General features: G+C 30.8%; 1 long non-coding RNA gene across 1 annotated transcript; it reads left to right on the top strand.

The window, feature by feature from the left end:
- The first annotated feature begins 661 nt into the window (after nt 1–661).
- Nucleotides 662–1,201, top strand: LOC136971765 (uncharacterized). The gene is made up of 2 exons (XR_010880215.1): nt 662–790; nt 1,065–1,201. It is a non-coding gene; the product is annotated as an uncharacterized lncRNA (long non-coding RNA).
- Nucleotides 1,202–6,433: the final 5,232 nt, after the last annotated feature.

Here is a 6,433-nt window from a genome sequence, read left to right as displayed (position 1 = left end):
CAGCTGGGATAGCTGGATGTCGATCAAAATCGCCCGCAACCAATGAAATTACCGACGAATTGCACATTTCTCTTATATAAAGAAATGCCAATTGCGTGTTGTTAGCGTACACAGACTAAAACCTCCAGGAAAAACCAGAACGAGTCAGAACACCACAAACAGAAAATGAACAAATTTCTATTTACATTTGTCGTTATCGGTAAGTAAATTTTATAAAGTGTGTATTGACGTAATTTAAATAATTTTGTATAGTCCAACCTGCAATAACGGCCACTTCCCAGCAAATGGCCATATTTAAAAAGTTGTCTTTTTTTCTGAAACTGTTTTTGAGACAAAAATGCGTATAAAATAATCTGCAAAATCGTCTATTTTTTGAAACGTTTCCCATCGGTGGCCTTTGATTAGAGATTGAAGTGTGTTTGTAATCAATGTAGATCAATGATTATATTTATTTTGTTTCAGGAATTATTCTGTTAGAAAGTAGCGAAGGTCGATACGTGAAAATCAAAGGACGTGATCAATTCAATTTAAAACGAAGAAGTTCCGAAGAAAGTTTTGCGAATGTAGAAAATGTAGATGTTGTTGCAAATGCTAACGCATTTGGTACGCAAAATACTGGTGATGACCCTGTTAGTAGAGTTGTTGGCATTTTTAGTGTTTCTAGTGGTCTACATGATCTTGATATATTTATTGATATAAGGATAAAAGTAGTGGTAATTTAAGAGTTTTAGAAAAAATCTAAGAAAAGGATTAAAGCACTAAGTAGATTTCATAAAGAGAATTAAAAAAGGTCAGTATTATTAAACAGAGAAATTTGTTAATTTATTATTGAATGAAATCAATTTATTCATTTATTATCTATAAAGTAGTTTTTATTTACTTTCATTTGCAAGTATAAATATCTTTTTTATTTGTATTTTTCTCCAATATGTAATTGTTTTAAAAAATGATAATTCTTGTTTTGAAAAATACAGACAAAATACTATTTAAAATAATCAAATGCCCTTGAATATTAATTTTTATTTATAATATTTTGTATTAAAATTATGTCTTTTTCTTTGTAGTTAACCTATAATTGGCGACCTCACAGTCGAACTTCGGGTTTCACTTCTATAATATAATAAATGTTATTTGCTGGATGTTCTTTAAATATTGTAACTGCATTATTAAAGTATCAATAAAGAGGTTTGGGTTGTCAAAATATTCTTTGTTTTATTCTTAATTGTTCGGTTTAGCTTTATATGTAGGCGTGGGCGATGCCTCCCGGGAGGTCTTACGGTTAACTCGTTGCTATTTAAATGTTATTAGTGAGGTTGAGGCCAAAGTTTTAAACGCGAAAACGTGTACGTCGGACGTTCGGCGCCGCTTTCCTGTAAGTTTAGAGGTTTGACAATGGCGTTTGGAACGTCAGTGGAATCATGCTCGACATTCCAAATGCCATTGTCAAACTTCTAGGCGTACAGGAAAGTGGCGCCGAACGTCCGACATACACGTTTTCGCGTTAAAAACTTTGGCCTCGACCTCGCTATTAACGTCAAGGAAATCCATAAAACTCTACGAGGCCTGCTGGTTGGCAGGGCGCCAACCCACCACCCACAACACCAGTGATTGGTGATTTTATCCATGTTGCAGTGAAAACCAGTTTTTAGTTAGGACGCGTTTTAACTAGTTTATAGTGGATGTCTTTGTTATAACTAGAATTTACTTCTACAGTAGTCAAAAATGGATTTGAATTAAAACTATAGATTCAACTAGACAAAATGGAATTTAGCAAAATGGCTTAGGGACGTCCATAAATTACGTGAGGGCGATTTTGGCATTTTAGATCCCCACCCACCCCTGTGTAAAAAACCGAAATATTTTCTTTAATTTTCTCTTTAATTCTCTATCTTACTTAATATTTTGGCATAATTTTATAAAAAGATTTTAACGAAAATAAATTCTTTTAATGAAACCCTAAAATTTTTAGGTCCAAAATATATAATTATTAATTAGTTAATTAATATGTACTATTATTTATAAAAGACTATGTTAACAAATTTTAAAATATAAAAATTTAATGAATTCGAATGAACAATTTATTTTAAAAACTTTATTTTTTAATTATTAACAATTTCTTTATTATTATCATTAAAATTTTGTTTTTAATGATTGTAGACTGAATAGTACTTTAAAGATATACTTCAGTGAAAATATATGTCTAGTTTCTCTACAGTTGTGAAACAGTTCAAATATATTATTAGGGGGTTTCTATCTGCTAAGTTTTGTGATATTTTCTTGCTATTGTTTTTCAATATTTTTAAAATTAACATGATTTCAAATGTTATCTTTTGTATATAATGAGAAATGCTCATTCTTTGCTTTATATATAAAATAAATTATATATTAGTTACTCATCTTCTGGAAATAGATAAATAATTCTTTCATTAAATACGATAAGTTACAATAAAACATTTCGTAAAAAATAATTAAAATATACGGGAATACGAATATAACATAATTAACTAAACAATAAGATTAGTGTCCGATACATTCTAACCTACACGCCATCAATGCCATAAGATATCGGGCTAGATAAAGGCTATAATATTATTTAATTACGAAATAATTTAATACTAGAGTTAGATGCTATTTCTTATTAACTTTAATAATTATAATTTAATGTTCAGCATTAATAAAAGTTACCAAAATGATTAACTTACTGCGTTTTTGTTATTTGTTACTCCTGTTTTCAGGTATTCGGTATTCCGCCGAATAGCGAAAAATAGGCCGAATAAGCCGAATACCGGGTAGAAACCAAATATTCGTTACATCACTAATTTTTACGAAAACAAGCGATATCAATTACGCAGAGTTACCAAAGTCAAAACGCGTCAAACACTAATTACAGTTCACAAAATTCAGAAAAGGAGAAGAGAAAATTAGAGGATATCTTTAATGCACCAGAGAAAAATGATCCTAAAAATGGAGAAAAACTAGAAGGATATTACTTTATGAGTGCATGTGCCTTTTTCATGTATTGTGACTTACAAAAAACAATCGGAAATGATCTTTTATGTTTGTCTCGTCACCGCCTACTTCGATTATGCATTCCAACCTTATCGGAAGATCGTTTAGCTAATATTATTATAATTTAAATTACACTTCGATTAATAATACTTCGAACCAAATATTTGGTATCAAAGGACGACGCAATTTCTGAAATTACTAAGACGCGGCTGTTCTGTTGGTTTCGTTAGAACTACATTCATTCTGAGATACAAAAATCGACGAATCTATATCTATATCTATACTACTATATAAAGAGACAACGTATTTTTCGTTTGTGACCACTAACCGTGAAAACTACTGAACCAATCGTTTTAACTGTGGCATCTTTATGATCCCCGTAATCGTTACCACTAATCAAACTTTCAGATGCGAAGAGAGGCCGCAACGGCGGGTTCTAGTTTATTATATTTTCGAAAGCACATATAGTACAAAGCGAAAATTCGCAATTTTATTAAATCAGATGTACTGTACAGCACTTTGATCACTTTACAGAAACGAGAATGTTTAAAAACCTTTTACAGAATATATAAGACTAGCGTGCATTAATATCAAAGACGGATGTTTTTTATATATTTAATACAAAATTTATATTAACATTATTTATAGCAGAATTCTCTATTTGAATCCAGATTTGTCCGTATTGATATAACTGGAAAAATAACAAACAGATATAGAAAATAATAGACAGACTAAAAATACAAAAAGTAATTCATAAACTACTTGGCGATTTTAAAGTATTGAATTTAATTCGATGATACGTAAAACGACCTTATAATGTGTTAATTGCGTTTTAATCTTGAACTATCCTACAAAAAAAACACGCAATTAAAATGAAAAATGAGGTTTTTTTTATATATAGTGTAGCTTAATTAGTCTGCTATAAACATTCATTAATGCGTTTTAAGAACCATACTATTAACCATATAACACGTGATTTTAAACGACAGAGTATCACGTGTGCTGGTGACGTGTCACCACTGGAGTTTGTTCTGTTAACCTTGCGGGTGCATTCGTGTTTACTGCTACAACGGTAACAAGAGCATGAGTTTATTCGTCTTTCTTTGTTACTGGCTCTAAATTTCGAATGAACATTAATTAATTTAATTAATTCTTTGATTAAATACAGATTGTTTGGTCAGAGTAAATAAAAACATATCCAGCTAAAAAAAGTCTTAAACTTAATATTAACGAAAAGACATAGACATATTTAGATGTTATTTGACACGATGAATCGATTGGTATTAAAAAAAATTCCTTACGATCAACCGTTTAAAAGTTACGAACAATTTTTCTATTTTTAACTACTTGCTTCGTTTAAGAACATTTTTATTAAGAAATACGCAGGAACTCATCGATATTAACAAAACGAATTACTTTAATTCACCATAATACATTCCATCTACAAGAGAAAGCGACATTAATAATGCTAAAATGATCTCGTTAGCCCGCGAACGAACGTACACACGACAACCATAAAGGGTCAACTGACGCAAAAAAATTTTTTCTGACCGGTGGGGTACATGTCGAGCGTGACGTCACTTCTGCAATTTCCTACACACACGTGTGCGGTAAAAAAAATACTTGACACGAAAATATAATTATTATATACTAAAACAAAAGTATAAATTTACTAACAAGTTTAGTTTTCCTACGTGTTTGTAACAACATTGTCTTTAGCTCTTTATCCCCAGATATCCGGCTGCTGTACAGTATGCGTTATAGTACAGCTCTACCATCAAAAGTAAAGGAAAAGGTCTCCAGCTATAAACTTAGGAAAATTTCGAGTACTCTGCAAGTGATAAATTTCAGTTAATAATTGATAATTTTGTTATAAAATTGAATGCGTTGAAATTGTGGAGGTCCTCAGATCAGTAATGTGCATTTAATGTGCATTAACATAAAACAGAAAAATGGCACCATACGAACCACTATAATAGTCTTAGCGCTGCGAGTCGTTTTATTGTTTTTGTTTATTCTTAAAAAGCTCTGGAGGATCTTTATGCGTCTTTATAAGCAAAACTTTTCTGAGAAAAATTATTCTACGCTTAACGAATGACCGAGTGGACAAAACAACCTAGCTCTATTTTGATTGCGGATTAGCATCTAATCAACAGTTTCTTTAAACTCCTTCCACTCTGTGATCACTACGACTACTTTTTCACAATCATATTGTGAGTTTGGCTAGGTCCACAATGCCAAGAAGGCGAGAACGAAATTCGACAGGCCCGAACAGACTATTCATTCGGGTTTTTCGACGGTCTGGATTCGGACTCAGATTTACAGAGCGGTAAGATTCCATGTTAACCGTCCAACCAACCGTCCGATGGCCAGGTGGAGTTTTAAAGTTTTATTCACGTATCTGATATCTAAATAGGAAACAATTTACTATAGAAAGTTTTTCCGAGAGGCATCTCTAATTGGCAAATAATCCTGGCGTCACGTTGCTTTATCCCATTAACCCCACATTGCATTCGTAGAATCTCCTGTAAGGAGCTAATCCTATAAGGCAATCGATTGCACTCATACTTAATTTTATGATAGGAGAAACCATGGAAGAAACCATGGAAAGTTTTTTACGTGCATTGACAACTTTCATTAAAATTTGACAATGACTTGACAGTTAACGGCTGCCTGACTCAAAAACGATGAAATTTAAACAGTTAAAATAGAAAATATAAACACAAAAATAGTATTAATAGATGCTCAGAAATGATAACTTTATTATAAAATTAAATACAGAAAAATCTTGAAGGTTCTCAGATCGGTAATGTGCATTTTTTGCTTAAAAATATACCTATTAATATAAACAAATTTTTCAGAAAATATGATGTTTATATACACGCATGGACACCCATTTATTAATATATAGGTGGGAATCCTCAACCATTTTTAAGCGCTATTTAACTACACGATTTCAAATTATGGAAAAGAATTTCTCTCTTGATAAGACTATTCCATTTTTTACTTTCTGTGAATCCATTAATTTAATTTATGTATTTATATTATAATTTATCATCAATAAAACAAGATGAACTGACTTAATTAAAAATTCTTCTAAATTTATATCATTTAAAACATATTTTAATGTGACGACGATGAACTGTATTGAAAGAAAATATTACTTTCGAGTATGGCGATAATCTTAGTATATTTAAGGAATATTTAAGAAAAATTTGGAATTATAAAATATGCGTTAAAATTAAAAATATATTTTCTATTTTAATTCTGCACATTTTATCGTTCTTGAATCAGGCAGCCGTTAATTGTTAAGTGATTGTCAAATTTTAATAAAAGTTGTCAATGGTCGTGAAAAACTTTTCATGGTTTGTTCTATTTATTAATTTATTTTCCTTTCATAAAATTAAGTATAAGTGCAATTGAT

The sequence above is a fragment of the Centruroides vittatus genome, unplaced genomic scaffold (genome assembly GCF_030686945.1).
Source record: "Centruroides vittatus isolate TY-2023 unplaced genomic scaffold, ASM3068694v2 contig_2709, whole genome shotgun sequence".
Classification (NCBI taxonomy): domain Eukaryota; kingdom Metazoa; phylum Arthropoda; class Arachnida; order Scorpiones; family Buthidae; genus Centruroides; species Centruroides vittatus.
The sequence above is the reverse complement of the archived record's forward strand: the minus strand, read 5'-3'. Positions and strand labels throughout refer to the sequence as shown.